Consider the following 19,882-nt stretch of genomic DNA (forward strand, 5'->3'; position numbering starts at 1 on the left):
AATAGCATGGGAAACAATAGCATATATAATGTAAATCAAATTGTATTGTGCTAGCAGGCACATATTTTAAGGCTATTGTAGTCGCAAAGTATCACTGAGACAGGTTGCATAAATACTTACGTGTTCGTGCGCCTGCAGCGTTTCGGAAATGATGTTCACAACATGTTTTATTTACTTTTCATGAATGAAGCATCGGGAAGTGCAACAAAGAAGCTTTCTCACATGTAGTAGATAAGTTACGAAGTAGTAAAAATAGTTTTTACAATGATATCGTTACATAATGCAGCTTGCGCCAGCCCCTTAACATTAATCTCACGCGTACTATGGAAGTATCGTTTCCCCCATGTCGTAGGAGAGGGAACGTAACATCTTTCTCGGCCGTGGTGGGTGTAGGAAGATGAGTACAATACAGTCATAAAAATATCAATGCCTCCAATGTAGAGCGCGTTTTTGTTTTCGAAAAAGAAGTAGTTGAGTTGCTTTCACCTCATCTTGGCCGCAGTTTATCCTTGTTTGTGATAAGTAAAGCAATAATAAGAACAAAAATAACTGTCTTGCCTTGAGCGAATTTAAAGGTTTTGGTTTTTGACTGTGTGCGCTAACGTCTGTCGCCCACCAGGGGTGGGTGCGCAGGCCGTCTAGTGAAAGCAGTAATAAACCCGATAGCGTTCCTTAAACAAGCACGTGCGCTGCCAACATTTCCTTAGGTATCCGCGTACTTCGTGTTGTTTCTTTATTTATTTTAATCTGAAAATAAAGTAGCGCTAGCAGTATTTAGGAGCAAATAAGGCCAATTTAAAGAATTACTTACGAAGCATTACTCACTGGCTCGTGCAAAAGTTTCAAAAAAAAAACACTTTTGTTTAGTGTAAGATCAAAAGCAGGACATAATGACGCACGCTTCCTGAGGCGCATCACGCCGTGTCGTGAATGAATTAACGCACAAAGAAAACTGCTTATACGGCAATATTTCACAAAAAACGCTCACATCGGGATGCGAAACGACATTCCCGTGGTAACTATGACGAGACCACCCGTAATTAAACCTCGATGAACGACGTACCCGCAGGATTGCAACTACCGCTCCACAGGCCCGCCAGTCTCGCCATTACTTCCCGCATCGTGGCGCTGCTGGCGGTGCAGGTGTTGCTGGCCATTAAACTTCTCCCCGCGTGCGCCCCCTGTTTGGGCAAACTCTCGTTACTGCTCCTTCCTCTCCGCTATTCCCTTCCTATGTAAGTCTCTGGCACGCCTTCCCCGCAGACTAAGCCCCACATGATCCTAATCCCAGCATAATGAATAGTCAAGCCTCTCAAACCCATCCACGCTCCGCAGACTGCAAAATGTATCCGCACAACTTCCAGCGATGCCATGCATCCATCGCGCCCCAGCTGGTTAAGTTTGGTCTCCACACCCGACGCCAGTTCGTTGACGCAAGGTGCCCGATTAAGCGCAGTGCCAGCTGGCCCATTAGCAACTGAGTCGTGAGCCTAGCTGGGCAACCCGCCTACCGAGACGCCTTCATGCGTTATTTGACACTGGTCCCCATAGGGATTGGCGAACACTGTCAACGTTACGGTCAAAGAGTCAAAGGTACGGAAAGAACGTAAACGTTAGGTGTCCTCGGGCCCGACTCAGCAATCGTTTGTTTCCTAGGCGCCCGTTGCCAGTGATTGCCTGCCTCCACTAGTTATGTGTCCGCAGTCGTGTTAAAAAGTATGGTCGTGCGAACATGAACACAACAGGCATAATTTCAGACACTCCAAACAGCGGTGTTTGTAGTGTCTTGAATATTTACATGCCCCATGTTCTTGACGAGAATAAAAACCTATGCACTACCTCATTGTGAAAAATATGGGTGTGTAAATACGAGTGCAGTCGTTCACGCAAGTTTACTGAAAGAAATATACGTGCCAGTGCCGTACTAGCTAGGCTACAGCTTTTTCGCTTACAAAGTAGGTGATTCTGAAGCACGTGATTCATCTAAATTTAAAACCAATTACGCAAATAGAAAGTTGAAGCTTCAATATAGAGCAGCGTGCCATATTTATTACATCATTACCTTATAAGGTATGTAAGAACATTACCATATTTAGTATATCACCGGGAGAACAACGTTTTTTGTTTGTAAGAGGATGTTATATGGTGACTATCTCTCTTTTTCTGCCTGGTATATAATCACGTTTTTCATCACAGCTTTCGAACGGCAGAACATTATTTCTATAGCTTGAGCGATGCACTTCCGTACTCTGTGTATTTTAACGTTTTAGCGTTTTATAACTCGTCTCGGAGTAATTCCGGTGTCGTCATCGTTTGTTCGGAGCGACAAATCAGCATTGTCCATGACCGAAAAGTCGAGAAACATGAAATATGCACTAAACTATGTACCATCTTCCCGAAGGTAACTTCGTGATGGTAAGCGAAGCAGCAGCGGGGCGCAAGGCATTGACCCACTTGAAACGGGCGTCGACGTGAATGCTGGAAGAACTGTTTGAAGCTAAACTTGGAATAGCGTTTACTCGAGTTAACGTTGAATTGAAACACAAATACGCGGGAGGTGGGACGCGTTGAAGACGATTGCGCTCAGTTTCCTTGGCTCGCGTCTCGTCGGTGTTACCAGCGCACCTTCGACGCAAAAATTTTGGTCTATATGTCTGTACATTTGCCTGTTCGTCCGTTCTTAACGATATCCCGAATGGCTGACACCATCCGCAGCGCCCACCAATATTGCTCAAGAATTAGCGTTCATACTTGTGCGATTGTTAATTAAAAGCAATTATTGCACATAGCTGAGACACCATAACAATACGTCAATATTCTGTATGTGTGTCTTTTACTTGAAAAGGCATACACACGTAATTCTAAGAACCGTAGCGCTTCTCACGCTGCGCTGACGATTAAAAAAGACAAGGGATTCCAACGCTTTTTTAAGTGGACACAGTGGTGGCACCTACGCGTCGCCTTGCCTTCTACACCTTATCACCTCCAAGCCGGCTTGGACGCCACGTGCTTCATTTTCCAATATAACTGCCAGATAGCACTCATGTCTCGCATGTGACGTGACTTGATGCGCTCGTTCGCCTCCGCTCCACGCTCGAGGATCTCTAACGCAGCGCCTTCAGAATACCATTCACCAATTTTCTTGCACAGAACATCAAATAAACGTTTTTTTCACTCTCTACAGGCGCAAGACTATTGTCTTTCGACGACATTTTCAGTGTAATATGCAGGTACGGCGCCAATTGTTTTAGCGATAAGCCTTCCATACAAAGCAGTGTACGAACAAGTGTATTAGTCAAACATCGGTGGCTCTAACAGATAGAGCGTATAGTTATTTAGGGGAAAAGCTCTTTGTAGCGGCACCCGTTCGTCTTTCGTAGCCGTTGTAGTAGTGTGTAACAAGTATAACATTTTGACCTCCAAGGTGGTGCCGCTGAGAAATTTTTTCTGTGCGTTGTTGAACAATAAAAGATAGTGCTCAATGTACATGGCGGTAGCTGCTAAGGGGGATTGAGAGACAGGAAAATTCGGCTTTTAGGTAAGGCGCACGCTGCGAATTTTTTAGTGTTCAACAACGCACAGAAGAGAAGAAAGGGTTGCTACGTTATACTCGCTGGGCGTAACCTCCTAGGTTTTAGAAAGATTTAGCGAGTGTTGCGCCGCAGTGCCATGAATACAGTGAACTAGTATATACCATTAACTCGAGGTGTTTAAAGGTGGGAAGTAGACACGAAGCGCAAGCCGTAAGAAAGTGTGCGTGCGCCTCCTCTCGTTCAGTCCTTGCAATGTCCGCTGAATGGCAGTGCTTCTATATGAGAAATAAATGATGAAAAGATGCGAGATGGTGGTACTTGGAATGTTGAATAGGGGGACGAACGGACACACAGACAGATGCATGGACGGACGCACGGATGACTGCACGGACGAATGGACGCATGGACGGACGCAGGAGCGGATGCATGGTCGAACGCAGGGACGGACGCACAGATGAACGTGCGAACGCACGATCAGACGCACGCGCGGACGGGCGGTTGGACGCACGGGTGGCCACACAGACGCACGCATGGATGAACGGAAGCAAGAACGAATGGATGGACGGATGCTTCGCCCCACTATCCATCATTCACTCCGTGGATATGCTGCCATTTTTTTTCTTTCAATTCAATTCAGTTTATTCCGACATCACAGGAGACATTACAAAAGTCACAACAGTGATGCTGTGGGGCGAAAGCAAAAAGCCATTAAGGCTTGACGAAGGCTTTCGCACCATTTGACAACATAGCAACAGCAACAGCAGCATGAGATCATCAGTTATTATACAATATCAAAACATGTACTTAAATTCCATTGAGTCATATTTTTGTATGTTTGCCTGTCACATGAATTGCACATGCGCTGAGCTGGTTTCCAAGTCCTTCTATGTTTGCTTCCTTTCAAAAATAAAATAGTTGTGTCTATTCCTTTCTTGTCCTGTTTTTTGTGCGCGCTAAAAAGTTATATCATGAGCTTCAGCTACTTGGCGCTGCTCCAACACCTGCAGCAAAGAGAGTGGTGTGGACTTAGGGACAGCGTTACACAGTCTATAGATGTTTACAGCCTAAGAATAAATGAAACTTCTTCCATGCCGGTCATCATCTCACCTGGCAGAATCTGCATAAATGTCTGTTAAAAAACATTGTTGTCACAGACGTCAATCACATTTCAACAGAATATTTTCTTCTTAGACATACCACTCGGTCATTCCAGCGACGCAGGCAGTGCCATGTATCCATGCTCCGAAGCTGTCACACGGTGATAAACTGCAACGCAATTCGGTTACTCGGTTGTCATGAACCAAGGAACGAGTCTTCACGCTCTGCGACGCTGACATGCACGCACGCGACATCATCGTCTCGTCCGCCATTTGGACCTACCGCTGCGCCGCCTATGGTCGCAGCATGATTGAATGCTCTAATTAATAGCGTGGTTTTTCACCGCTTATGAATTGTTTTTGGACAATGAACTACCAACTCAAACGAACACTCACGTCAGTCGGCGTACAGAGAGAGGTCTTGCTTAATTAAAGAAATAGGGCTCCTCCCAGCGTCCATCCATTACATTGACAGTATTTTGTTAATATCTTGGTTTCACCACTTGGTCGTGCAGACAACAATGTCAACGACCAGCATACCTATGAAGGTAGCCCAAATATGGCTACACCTGTGTAACACTGATGCTATGCTCCACCGTACAAGTTCAATGGTGCCACGCTGAAGTCTTGTGTACATATATGCCAACATTGTCATGTATATTAGAGCAAACGTCTTCACTGTAACGTAGTGATGTTAGTCGTGAAATATAGATGTGCCGAGGTGTATATGCCCTGTTACTGGAATGGTATGAAGCCTTTGTGTTCTGTACATGCTGTAAAGAAATTTTTTCTAAACAAGTCACTCAGTAATTTCCGGGACGGCTTCACATAGTAGAGTACCTAGCAATACTTCTAATCTTTATCCACTTTTTCTAAACAGCCACTCGGTAGCGGGCTGAGTAGAGGCAGGGATGACACACAGCTCTCCCATAGTTGAGTATACAAAGTACTCGAAATTGTTGAACACTTTTTCTAAACACAGCAACGGAATTATATTGTCCATAGCAGAGTGCCTAGTACTCTAAATTGTTAGCCACTTTTCTCTAAACACACAGCCACAGGATGGCTTTCAGCTACTCCAATAGTAGAGTACCACGTACTCTAAGTCGTGCACCACCTTTTCTAAACACACATAATGTAGACGAGAGCACGCCTATCTCGAAACCAGGCACCTTCGGCGGTATTCCCTCGCTCCCAGAGACGCAATAATTTGTTTGCAGCTGCGAAGGTGCGCCTCGCTAGCATGAAATGCAGAGGCTCTGGCAGTTTCAAAAGTGACAAAGTGCATATTCACGCTGCGCCCGCTTATAAAATGTCATCTGGGTACCAATGCACTCTCATCTGATACGACAACAACCAGCGCAAGAAGAAGAGATTGCTGAGCACTGCCTGTGAAATTCACAGCACATCGTGGGAATTGTCACGGAATGCGGCATGGTGTATTTCGTGCCGATGACGTTACCCAAACATCACTGCGTCTGCCTCTCTTTGTGACGGAGGGACGCCGGCCGCGCTCAAACGCGCATGCGTCTAAGCAATGCAGCGCGACACGCTCCTTAAGTCAGGCAGATCGGCGCCTGACGTGGTATCACCGTCGGGACGCTACGAAACGAACGCCAGCGTGGACGCGTGCTGGGACCCGTCGAAGTGTATTGATGCCTTGAGTGTAGCATGTAGTCATGTTCCTACATGACACGCACCTCATGATTATCATGTTCGTATCAGTCACATACCTTCGACATCCATCCACGTCCCGTAATACCAAACTTGGTATATTTGAAGCTAGCGCAACGGCTGCGAGCGAATCATCAGCGTGGCATGTAGTCATGTTGCTACATGACATGCACCTGATGATTATCATGTTTGCAACAGCCATATACCTTCGTCATGCATTCACGTCCCATAATACCAAATTTAGTATCTGTGAAGCTAGCGAAACTACCGTGAGCGCCCCCTGAGCGTAACGTGTAATCATGGCTCATAACATACATGACAGGCATGTCATGATTTCTACGTTAGCGTCTGTCGATTGCGTTAGCCATGCAGTCATGTCATACCATACCAGTTTTACAACATGTCATGTGAACAAAAGTACCGCGAGAGCAGTGAAACCATGAAACGTAAAAAATGACCTTCATCATATACATGACATGATTCTAATATTAAGAATGGTCTCTTACACTCCTCATACAGACACGTTATGCCATACCGAATTTGGTATCGACACCATTATCCAAACGGCCAGGAGAGCTAGAAGTCATAAGCAGATAGATAGATAGATAGATAGATAGATTAGATAGATAGATAGATAGATAGATAGATAGATAGATAGATAGATAGATAGATAGATAGATAGATAGATAGATAGATAGATAGATAGATAGATAGATAGATAGATAGATAGATAGATAGATAGATAGATAGATAGATAGATAGATAGATAGATAGATAGATAGATAGATAGATAGATAGATAGATAGATAGATAGATAGATACGCTCGAAGTCACCGAAGTTTGCTAAGAAATGCTTCGAATTACAAAATTGGCCCCGTATCTGCATATTAATCTGTAAATGTCATCGAAAGTTGATAGTCTTGCGTGTGGAGAGGGTGAAGAAGACATTTATTTGATGTTCTGCTCAAGAAAATCGGTGAATGGTATTTTAGGGGCGCTGCGTTAGAGTGCCTCGAGCGTTTAGCGGAGGCGAACGATCGCATCAAGTCACGTCACATGTGAGACATGAGCGTCATCTGGCAGTTTTCTTTGAAAACGAAGCCCGTGGCTTTCAGACGGGTGTGCGCGCCCGTTTCAGAGGTGATAAGGTGTATAACGCAAGGTGACGGGCAGGTGCCACCACCGTCTCGTCTTAGCAAAGCGTTGAAAACGCTCGCCTTTTCGTGCGAGCGTTGCATGGTCAGCGCAGCGTGATAAGCGCTACGGTCCTAAAAATTACTTATGTATGCCTTTCCTAGTAAAATATGCACATGCAGAATATATACGTGTTGTTATGGTGCCCAAGACATTCGCAATAATGGCTTTTAAATTGACGATTGCACAATTATGAACGCTGAACCTTGAGCAACATTGGTGGGTGCTGCGAATAGGATCGGCCGTTTCAATTATCCCATGCCATTAGGAGTGGACAAACAGACAGACAGATAGACAGACAGACAGACAGACAGATCAAAATTTTTTAGTCGAAGGTCCCCAAGAAAGACCGTCATCTTTAAAAAACATTCTGTTTAGGTGGTAGTCTACCCAGGCCGCATGCGTCGCCGTTACTTAAAACTATATGGATGTCATCTACTAGGAGTAGCCTCCTTAGCTCGTCTGTTATTGCGATGCAGAAGCGCAGACTAGCGGCAGGCGTCAAAACATGGGGATCGTGCTCCAAGGGGGTGGTCTGAATTACAAAGCGCTCAGAAATATCTAATCAGCAGCAACAGCAGCTAAAGCATCAACAATATTGAGCAGTTGCGTAAGTTCGAGTGTTGCCTTACGGAGGCGTAGTGGGCCCTTCGTTGATACGCAAAAGAAAAAAAATCTATTGCTTAGGGGCGGTTCCATAACTTTACTCTCAGTAGGCAATGAGGATAGTTTCGAACGGCAAAGATTACGCGCACAGACGTTTGTTGCCTTGCGACATGGTTGACGCGTGCACCGATTACCGAAGCGAGGCGAGAAATTGAGAAGTCAAGGCGCACGAGGCGCGATTACTCTGTCGCCGCCTACTCTTGAAGGTGAAGCTCAAGCTCGATGTGTACGGCGCGGTAGGGAAGACGGATGACCAGCATATAACTTTGTTATACCTGTCATCCGTGTTCTTATACATAGCTCATGAATCATCAACGGGCCCAGTCGTCTACTTTGATTTGCGAAGCTTAAGCATTCTCCTCGTTTTGGGCCCTACTGCGATTTCCAAGAACTATTCTATATGCTTCAGGGAAAGTTGTCCTCTGTAAAATAATTTCAAAAGCATATATCTATAAGCATGCGACCATCGTGAATGCAGAAAAGCTTTTTCGTTTATACTTATTATGGTGTGCTTTGTATCAAGAAATTGACTCAGCGGTGAGTCCGTTTCCCGGCATTTCCATGTACACTATATGTTTAAATAAATATCGACAGGACCAGTTTTCCGTTAAGTATAGTTCAAATTCAAATTCTTTATTTCTGCCTTGTAATGGTATACAGACAGCGGAGGAGCAGAAAAAGCTGTCAGAGGCAGCTTGACAATTCTGCGACCCCCTTTTTCTCAACAGCAGCTTACACCAATTTTCCTTAAAAAACGGTATTACCATAGTGTAATGGCAAGTAAACAACAATCAACAAATACAAAAGAAAAAGCCAGAACTGATTAAAAATTTCAGTGTAAATAATATTCACGTTAAACACACACAGATATGTATAAAAGAATAAAAAGAGCAAAAAGAAACTAAGAGAAACTAGAGACAGAGAGAGATAAAGATTCAAGGAACGGCAGGGAGGTTAACCAGACGCACATCCGGTTTGCTACCCTGCACTGGGGAAGGCATAAAGGGGAGAAAAGAGGTTGCAGAAAGATGAGAAGGTACACACAATCACGAGCACACTCGGGGAGCACACACAGTCTACAGGCGGTCGCTCAGGTTTGTGGACTTAAGGTAAAGTAGCAGTGCTTTAGTTGCTTTCTGCGCAACTGAGGCAGATGCCCAAGGTCCTAGTATCTTCTGCACACAAAATGGTCCGGGGTCAAGTCGATTCCAAACCATCCGGAGCTGGCATCGCTGTGTGTCGTAGCAAGCGCAGCTGCACAGGACGTGTTCGATGGTCTCTTCAGCTCCGCAGTATTCGCATGTAGGAGTGTCTGCCATACCAATGCGAAAGGAGTACACCTTTGTAAATACAACACCCTACCAAGGCGGCATAACAGTGTCGCATCGGAGCGGGAAAGTTGCGATGGTAGCTTTAGCTTGAGCGAAGGATCCAGTTCATGAAATTGACACCTTTGGAAGCTTGTAGACGACCAGAACGTGCGTGTGAGATCTCGAGCCAGCAGGTAAAGTTGTCTTGCTGCATCATTCCTTGATAGAGGAATCGGAACTACACTGGTTTCTTCATGGGCTGAGCGGGCTGCATCATCGGCTAATTGATTTCCGGTAATACCGATATGTCCAGGCAGCCATTGATATATAATATCATGCCCTCATGCTAGAGCTTCGTTATGGCAATGTCTTATTTCTTGTACTAGTTGGTCATGACTCCTACGCATGGCAGACTGCAAATTCTGAAGCGCTGCCTTCGAATCACAGAATATGACCCATTTTCCTGGACATTCTTGAACGAGATATTGTAAAGCAGCCCTTATAGCAGCAAGCTCTGATGCCGTAGATGTAGTCATATGCGACAACTTAAACTTGATTGTCATTTCAGCCGGAATCACAGCGGCACCTGATGAGCTGCTGGATGAGACGGACCCATCAGTGTATATCTGCGTTCGGTCTAAGTACAACTCATGTAATAATAGCAGTGTTGCTTGCTTCAATACTACTCTAGAGGGACTGCTTTTCTTTTTGATTCCCGGAATTTCTAGACGTACTTGCGGCTGGTCGAGGCACCACAAAGGACATGCCGTTCTCGCAGCTGGCGTATATCCTGATGGAATGCTGTTTATGTGCTTGGCTATGACGTCTGAAAACGCAGCACGTGGTCTTCCAGAAGGTAGAAGGGCCAAGTGGTGGTCGGGGACACGGCTAGCATGTCGAATGTGCGCACTGAGGCAATCCACAACTATATATGTCCTGACCGGATGGTCTTTCGCAAGCATGATTGTGGCATAAGTAGAAGCGCATCGGGGCAGTCCTAAGCAGATACGCAGTGCCTGACCCGGCAAACTCTCCAATGAATGAGTATTCGATTTGCAAGTGTTAGTCAGTACCGGCAAGCTGTAGCGCAATAGACCCAGAAATAGGCCCCTGTACAGCTGTAGCATGGAGGCCACAGAAGTTCCGCATGCTTTACCGCACAAGAATTTCATGATATGCATAATAGATAGCAGTCTCTTCTTCAAGTACGCACAATGTGGGCTCCACAAAAGACTTCTGTCGATTATTATGCCCAGAAAACGATGCGTCCGTGCATATTTGACACTCTGCCCATTGATGTAAACAGGGTATGGCGTCATTGGTTTGCGTGTAAACGCCATCAACGCGCACTTCACAGTTGATATATTTAGGCCTTGTTTCTGAAGGTAGGCTGTTGTGAGGGTTGCTGCCCGCTGTATTCGTGCACCCACCTGAGGGCGAGTAACTGCAGCACTCCAGAGGCAAATATCATCGGCGTATATGGATAGGCACACCGACTTTGGCAGAACCTTCACCAGACCAATGAGGGCCACATTGAACAATGTGGGGCTTAAAACACCTCCCTGAGGTACTCCACAATAGGTGTAATCTTGGGCAGTTGTACCCTCATATGTTTGTACAAAGAAACCCCTGCCAGTTATATAATCTTTTATCCATTGAAACATTCGTCCACCAATGCCCATTGCTGCGAGAGAAGTGAGGATGGCATCGTGAGCTACATTATCATATGCACCCTTCACGTCAAGAAAGAGTGCCACTGCTATGCGCTTGCGACTTTTTTCTTGCTGAACAAATGTCGATAAGTCAAGGACACAGTCCATGGAGGAGCGGCCCCGACGAAAGCCTGCCATGCAAGAAGGGTATTTGGTGTATCGTTCCAAGTACCACTCGAGACGAAATAGAACCATTCTTTCCATCACTTTTCCGAGGCAGCTTGCGAGGGCAATAGGTCGATATGCTGTCAAGTCCAATGGTGATTTTCCCGATTTCAAAAGTGGTATTATTCGACTTATTTTCCATTCTCGGGGAACACTGCCGCTGAGCCAGGAGTTGTTGAAGCATGTTAAAAGTTCTTTTCTGGCTTTTTGTCCAAGGTGTCCCAACGCACTATAAGTAATACCATCAGGACCTGGCAATGACATGCGCTTAGAAGCGACTAACGCACCTTCCAGTTCTTCTATGGTGAACGGAATGTCCATTTCTGGTAATCGCGTCTCAGGAACGATCACTGCGTCAATGCTCTCGTTCATAATATTCCCGGCAACTCTCGTGCAAAAGTCTTCAGCCACCTCAAGTTCTGTTTTTCCATGATGGAGTGCCAAAGCTTTAAAGGGGTGCCGTTGTTGTGGAGAGGAGCGAAGACCACGAACTGTTCTCCAGATATATGACAGCGGTTTATGAGGGTCTAGAGATTCGCAGAATGCTTTCCAGCGTTCGCTCTCCAGTTTGTAAATGCGTCGTTGAATCTTTTTCTGGAGCCGCCTTGCTTCCCTCAGATCGTAAATTGATCTTGTGCGTCTGTATCGTCGTTCAGCACGCCTTCGTATAGCTCGTAATTTTTCCAGTTCGATGTCAAACTGTGTCACTTTAGACGAAAATGGTAGTTTACATTTGGACGCTTGCATAGCTTCCGCTGTGGTATTTTCCAGGCTGCAGGCGAGGCCTTCTTGGCAAGCGTTCTCAACACGCGATGCAAATATCGACCAGTCAGTGCCAATTGCAACACCGGAAGAGAAATTTTTTATGATACCATCGATCGTCACGTAGGTGGGTATGTGATCACTCCCATGAGTCTCAATATCGCAAAACCACTTAACTTTGTGAGAGAAGCACCGCGACACCAATGTCAGGTCAAGGCAACTGCCATACGTGAGACCCCGCAGATATGTGGGGGTACCATCGTTCATGATGGAAAGGTCGTAATCGGAAGCGAATGTCACAATGTTCCGGCCCCTGCCATTCATCCTAGTGCTCCCCCAAAGCATGTGATGGGCGTTGAAGTCACCGGTGATGATCCAAGGCCCATCGGTTCTCATTAGGATGTCTTTTAATCTGTCGCAGTCAAATCGCGATGATGGAGATATATATCCACCAATAAGCGTGAACGAAACTGCATTCTTCTTCACACGAAGACAGACGTACTGATTGTCGTCATTTGAACTTATTGGGTGCGAAAGATAAGTCAAGTCTGTGCGAATGTAAACAATTACTTTGCTTCGTTCTTCGCAAGCGGCTGAACAAAAAGCTTAATAACCAGACAATCTATAAAGCGTTGAGACGTTTGGTTCACATATGACAAGTATAGGGAATTGATTGGCCCGAACAAATTGGCGAAAGTCCGAGATACGGGACTTCATGCCTCTGGCATTCCACTGAAAAATCGACGCACTTTTAACTTCAGTGCGGAAGATGAGATTTTGTTGAGCCATTGTGCTTATACGAAGTTAGCAAGAACTGGATTCAGTGCATCCAGTATTTGCAGTGCACTCTTAGCAGACGGAGATTGTATGCTGCTCAGTAGCGTGCGAATCGTGGCAATTAATGATTGCACGATTGCAGCCACTTGCCTGTCTTGGTTGGAAAGATCTCGAACCGGGACGATTGCAGTCACTTGCCCGTCTTGGTTGGAAAGATCTCGAACCGGCTAAGAGAAACTAAATCTACATGTTAGCGTATATAGCACGCAACGCACTTTTTGACGAACTGAAGAGACCCAAACAAGTTTGTACACATGAATATAGAAAAGAAGGAAGAGTAAATTGCAGGCGTTGTCGACCCGAGCTTATTCTGGGTGTCGGCAGAAACCAAGGCTCTCCATGCCTCGCCATAAACGCTATTTCTCGGGCATGCAAATCAGCAAGGTATCGCATCTGATTGATAATTTTTCGAGTTTTGTATTAAAACCTGAAACTCAAACGAAATTTGTATAAGTTGTGGATGTTTGTTACACTATGCAAACTACTAAACTACTATGCAAAAATAGATCCACACTCGGCAAGTGCCAAAGTACATTATGGACGTGACGAAGGAATCTCCTTGCAAAATGTAGATACGTTAAACACAGCCAGGAGTTCGTCCCCCAGACTAAGTGGCAATAGTTTAACATGCGACTAAAAGACGGAATTGTATAGCAGTTGTTTTATTTGTTTTGGAATAACGTATTCGAGCCTGCTTACAATCCCAGTTATTTGAGCCAGTTTTGTTGAAATGTGGTCCACATGCTTCGCCCGAGACATGAACGAGGAGAAAACAATTGCTCAACCACAGCTATACATCGTGAGTTCAGCTGAATGTCGACGGTAGAAAGAACGAGTTAATTTTGGGGGAAGCATAAAACAGCTTGTGTTTTCTTCTCCTTGATAGACATGAACTTGGTTTCTCACCATTTTTGTAGTTCACTCATGGTATCTTTGCTATCTCGAAACAAGGAGATCAAGGTTATTTCCAATAAAAAATCCGCTGGTATGATCAGCATTGATTACAAATTTAGCAGTGGTGTTGATGTCGCAAATGTCGTTAAGATACATATTAAAAAGCAATGGTCCTAGTCCTGTGGAACGCCAGAGGTAAGAGACATTAGTTCAGACAGTACGTTGTCAATGCAAACGGCATGATTTCTACGCGATAGATATAATTTCGGGAGCACTTGCGCCTGTCCACGAATACCATAACATTCCAAGTTTTGAAGGATTATAGTGTAGGCTTTCTTTTCAAACTGTGTTAATGTAAATTCGTTTTGTTCGAGTTGTGCTAGTTCAGCAGATTTATTTTTACTAAACCCAAATTGATTTGTTAATAGAAGGCCATGTTTATTAATAAAGTCATATAACCTAGAATACAGACCTTCCTCAAAAACTCTTTAAAATTTTGGAAGTATGGAGCCCGGTTCATAATTACCTAAATCATTGCGATCTCCTTTTTTATAGAAAACCGTTTCTTTAGAAACTTGCATTGAGGGGGGGGGGGGCAAATGTACCTGTATCTAAACCTAAGCTAAACATGTCTGCAAGAGCAGGCGCAACGACATCGGCAACATGTTTGACAGGTCTCACTTGACTGCCATCTATGTCTCAGTGTTACTGTTTTAAGGTTTCGTAATACTGCTATAACTTCTGTTGTAACAGGGCACAGGAATCCTCGTCCCAGGGGCAGATCCGTGTAAAATTACACATGCTTAGCGCTGAAATAGCGCATTCATGTGTGTGTGTGTGTGTGTGTGTGTGTGTGTGTGTGTGTGTGTGTGTGTGTGTGTGTGTGTGTGTGTGTGTGTGTGTGTGTGTGTGTGTGTGTGTGTGTGTGTGTGTGTGTGTGTGTGTGTGTGTGTGTGTTGGGAGGGGAAGGGGCAAAGTGGTGCTGGTGAAAAACATTAATTTACAAAAAAGAGGTGTAGGGCCTCTTTAGAGGTCCCTACAGAGTAGATGGAGTCAATGCTGTGGGACCCCATTAGTTAAAACTGCCGTCCTGGCTCACTGGAAGAAGGCGCTCTGGGTCTGAAATTTCTGAGCAGCCGAGCAGGGCCGCCTCCCAGTCCTCTCACCTATGGTTTGGGTGAGTAGTAGTGGTGGCGTTATATTGGTAAGACCACACCATGTGGTAGTTGTCTGCCACCTCCCCACAGTGCTGGCACTGTCCTGTGAGTGGAGGGTCGAAATGTTTCACTATGGCAGGACATAGCAAAGGCGGCCCGGTAACGCCTACTAAAACGATTTCTTATTCGCTTTACCTCCTTTCCAAGTTCACTCTGTTTATTTTTGCATCGCATAATCTTCCCAAAGCCTAGTAATCGAGGCATTCATGATTGTAAAACAGGAATACAAAAAGCAGACCACAGAATTAGTTTATGATATCACCAGCAGCGTGCACGTCTAATCTCTGGCCGCTTGACCGACACCTTGGGAAAAGCGCACATTTCGAAACACCAGGCAGCAAGCCGGCGACTCCTAGGTGCGTCGTCACATTAGGCGGCCCTAGGTAATAGCGGCCGCTTCTTAGACCACCCCTCCTCCGCCATCGCCGGCTTTGTTCTTCCTAATTTCACTTTCGCTGGTCGCAGCCGCGCCGTCTGGGAGCAATGTTTTGCCGCAGCATCTGTCTGTGGCTCCTGAGCGGCTATTGCGTTTCTCTCTCGGGGGAGCCCCGCGACTGCACTACTACACCGTGAACGCGCAGTCTCGCCATTCCCAAAGCTGGCGTTGAAAGAGAGAGAGAAAGTGCCCGAGAAAGAGAGAGAGACAGGCTATAGGTGTGGGATAGGGAGAAATTGAGGGTGATCGACTGCCACTTCGGTAGCTTGCATTGAAACAAAGAGGGAGAGAGGTAGTGGACAGAGGGCGACAGTAAGATTGCGGGGGAAAGACAGACATAGGGAGGAGGCGATAGTATTGTGTGGAGGTGAGATGGAGGAGGTGCCCGAGGAAAACGAATGCGCCACCGTCGTAACACCGGCTTCGGAGGAGTTAGCGAGCGAGGCCACTGCGAGTGCCCCGGGTGGCGCGCTTTCCTTTTTTGCCCACGCTGATTGCGCGATGCTTTCGGACCTGCCTCGCTAAGGAACGGAAGATTGCTGGGGAGGCGGTAAAGGAAAAGGTGCACATGGCCTCGGGATATTGCACTCTCCCCGCCGCAGAGAGCCATTTCTCTCCCGGACCCCTCGCCTCACAGTTGCTAAGCGTTTTGCCTCACGCCAACCTCTTTGCTCTGGTAGATTCATGTTTTTTTTTCTTGTTCACACTCTCTTTCTCTGTCTCATCGCTTTCACTTTGCTTCCCCTGCATTTCGCTGTTTTGTCCCCCCTCCCTCTAATATTTGTTCTTATTCATTCTTATCTCGCGTACGCTTCCTCTGCAGCGACCTTGTTTTGCCCCTCCCACCATTTCACCTCGTGAGTTGGCGCTTTATTACGTGGAAAACTAGCCTCTGGATACACGCTAGTTCAGATGTCGCAAGGCATCGTAAATATTCGAGAGAGGTAGCAAGCGTAAAAGTCAGTAAGCATAGTGAAAGCAACGACGCACAACGAGAAAGCACGAGGAGAGAATTGCTCGTATCTACCATTGTCCCTGAGAGCTAAAGCAAGTGCGCCTTGGTGGATCAGTGGGCAGGCTGCTCGACTCCTGACCGAAAAATCGCGGGTTCGATTTCAAGCACGGCGGTCAAAAAAAGGTGAAGGCGAAATGCTAGAGGCCCTTGTAACGTTCGACGTCGGGGCACGTTAAAGAACACCAGATGGCAAAAATTTCCTGAGCCGTCCACTACGGCGTCTCTCAAAATCATATCGTCGTTTCGGGGCGTACAACCCCACACATTATATTTCTATGAACCTGTGAGCTGTAGTGAGAACTGAAAATGTTTGTCTCATATGTGTGTCAGTTATGGCTTGCTGGAGTTCTGCAAAAGGTGAAACTTGCGTTCAATGCGGTTGGTAGCTGGGCTAGTTACTGACTGATCGTTATACCGTATGGTTGAGTAACGCACTTTATAACAGCGAAAGCGGGAACAAGACGTGTCCTGATCTTCTTGTCCCCGTTGTCCCTCTAAAAAAAGTGCGCTACTTAACCATACGGTAAAGTGAAACTGGCGTTTATGCTTTCTAGATGAGTTGCATAACACATCAGCGTAACTTATGGCTACGCTTCGCTATTCTTGTAGGCAACGGCTTTTTTACTCGGCGTAGTCGCAATTAGGTACATCCTGTTCAATATTCCATGTGAGTCCCTCTAATCAACATACTTAAGTCTTACATATTTTCAATTTCATAGAGCATTTAATTAAACCTGAGTGGTATAACAAAACAGCTGCCCTACCTACACTCGAAGCCTTGTGGCAACGGTATAGAAGGGCGTACATCATATCTTTCCTACTCATTACGTGCAGTCGCCTTGCCGCAACGGGTTATTCAGCCAGCGCTTGCTAAGACTCCGTACGTTTATGAGATTGGTGGAGCGAAACGAAGCGGTAAATTGATAGAACTAAATTTCACTTAAGGTGTAGCTAATGGTAAAGCATAATAGGGACAGAAGCTTGTATCAAGCACGATAACAGAAGAAATAGTAAAGAAGAAAAAGCAGGGAGGTTGACCAGTTTAGAACAGCTGGTTTGCCATCCCGCACACGGGAACAGAATGGGGTAGATTAAAAGTTGAAGAGCAAAGAGAGTGAGATAAGGACAACACATAACAAAGTGCGTACGTAGTCAGTCATGTTCCACTAGCCTTGTGTGGTGCGTGAAATTACTGTCGCAGCCATTTGTCCAAGTCTATTTTTTTAAAACATCAGCAGAGACTTCATCGACTTGACCTGCGATGTCTTCTGTCAGGGACATGTAAAATTAGTTTCAAGGGAGATTGGTTTACTGTCAACGTGTGCTAGCACGCGGGCAAATGACCAAATTTGGAAATTGTATAACATAAAGTCGCAAAGGAAGTGGTACATGGCATACGTATATAGGATTCCTCGGAGTATTTATGTACTTTTTCCACGTACCTCTTGTGCAAAAGAAACAGGGACAGTCGTTTCAGCACAGCTTACGTCTGCTCATATAGGATACTGAAGCTCAATGCACGGAAGGAGTGCTGATTGTTCAAAAGAAATAAAATACGTTAATAAAAGTCGCCTCATTGTTTCACTGGACATAATATAGAGTGTGAGAACTGGGGGCCCGCGACACTGGGTGCCCAAGCTGCATTGCTTAGGTTGCTGTTGCATTCGGAGGATCAGCAGAATTTGAGGACTGGGTCAAACGCAGGGGTTCCCATATGTGGCCAAATTGAATATGATGCGAGACGTGGGCCATACGGCACCATTGATCGCCCTGCGTCTCCTTCGTCTCGCTGGCGATCCAGCACGCCTCGGGAGCGCACTCTAGTTTTCGACTTTTAGGCCCCGGGTCAACATGAACGCAGAAGCGCTAGATTGGCTTGGGTTTGGTGCACGCGTCCTGGAGAATTGCAAGTGTCTTGAGTCCCCAAGCTTCTTGGAGACCCAGTACTCAAACTCTCTAATACGGATTAACATCGCCATCATGCGGAAGTAGCAACAGACGTCCGCACTCTGCCTTGCCTGTAAAGGGTGCTTCTCCTGCGGCTTTGAAGCTCAGGGCAATGCCACCTCTTTATTGTAACTTGTAATTCTGCCACGTGGCAAATTTAATACCATTTGCAACAGTTGGTGCGCCTGCATCGTAATGTCCTTTCGTGCATTGTGGTCCATCTCGATGTATCAGTAGCTAGGGTGCTGGGCCGAACGTTGAGGGTTCAAACCCGGCCGCGGAGGTCGCATTTCGGCGGAGGCGAAATGGTAGACGCCCGTGTATTGTGCGACGTCAGTGCACGTTAAAGAACACCAGATGGTCGAAATTGATGAGGCCCCGCCACTACGGCGTCGTTCGTAACCATATTGCAGTTTTGGGACGTGAAACCCCACATAATATTATACTTTAGTGCACTGCGCTCCAGTATCATGCACACAACTATGGCTTTTATTAGAGGCGAAGTTAGAATCAAACGTTCATATTGTTTCTTGGGCTCCTATCGCCTCACTTTAATCTATGAGCATGAATCAAATATTACTTAGGACTTTAGAGTGCTTATATATTCCTATTTTTGGCGTTTGTCCCTAAATGCCAATAAATATATATAAATGCCTATAATAAAAATTAGGGCCTACGTGGCCGCGTTATAGCCGCAAAACTCGCTTTCAAGTTGAGCGTTAGGCCGTTGTTCAAGTAACCGAGTGAAGTTGACTGTTCAAAGCTCTATGGGGATTCAGGCTAGTCCTGTAGATTAGCCAACTTTCGGAGAGCAACGGCAAGCCACAGTGAAATGGGACAAATATTATAATAATAATATTATTTCTCTGTTCTGTTCTGTTCCAACTGCTTTGCTGTGGAGAGGTTGAGGTCCACATTGCATCGGCTACTCCAACTCGTCTGAAGTATTGGCGTTAAACCCACCAGCGCTTTTAAATAATCCCCAAGTAGCGCGAGCTAGCATAACCGCAGTGTGATCGCAAACGCCCATTTCATAGGCCCTCTTGAATTTTTAATCGCAGATTTCCATACTTCGAATCGATCGCTCCTTGAAGCGGCACGCCATTAATTCTTTCTCCCACCCTCTCCATCACTCAGTGTTTGTGCCATCACAAAGTCTGCTTGTAAGTCAATTACGAAAAGTGTGCACCAACTTCCTGAATAATTAATCGCTTCCTATGCTCCTTTCGACGCAGCTCGATAAATGACATCATTCACCGCGATATCTTTATCCTTCGCAAAAAAATAATAGGTAGTGTTTTGGTAACACTTTTCTGTCCAGATTTAAAGCACGTAGATGGCATTGTTTCTTTGGCATTGATTTTTCAGCGTGTCTAGAGGGTATCGCTGTAGGACTCACTTATTTCGCAACTGTGCCTTTTAT

General features: G+C 45.6%; 1 protein-coding gene across 5 annotated transcripts in view; it reads left to right on the forward strand.

Moving 5' to 3' along the window:
• Window positions 1-19,882, forward strand: part of sick (sickie) — a 1,179,025-nt gene that overhangs the window by 446,874 nt on the left and 712,269 nt on the right. The gene's annotated exons all lie outside the window — the stretch shown is intronic.

The sequence above is a fragment of the Rhipicephalus microplus genome, chromosome 7, assembly GCF_043290135.1.
Source record: "Rhipicephalus microplus isolate Deutch F79 chromosome 7, USDA_Rmic, whole genome shotgun sequence".
Lineage (NCBI taxonomy): Eukaryota > Metazoa > Arthropoda > Arachnida > Ixodida > Ixodidae > Rhipicephalus > Rhipicephalus microplus.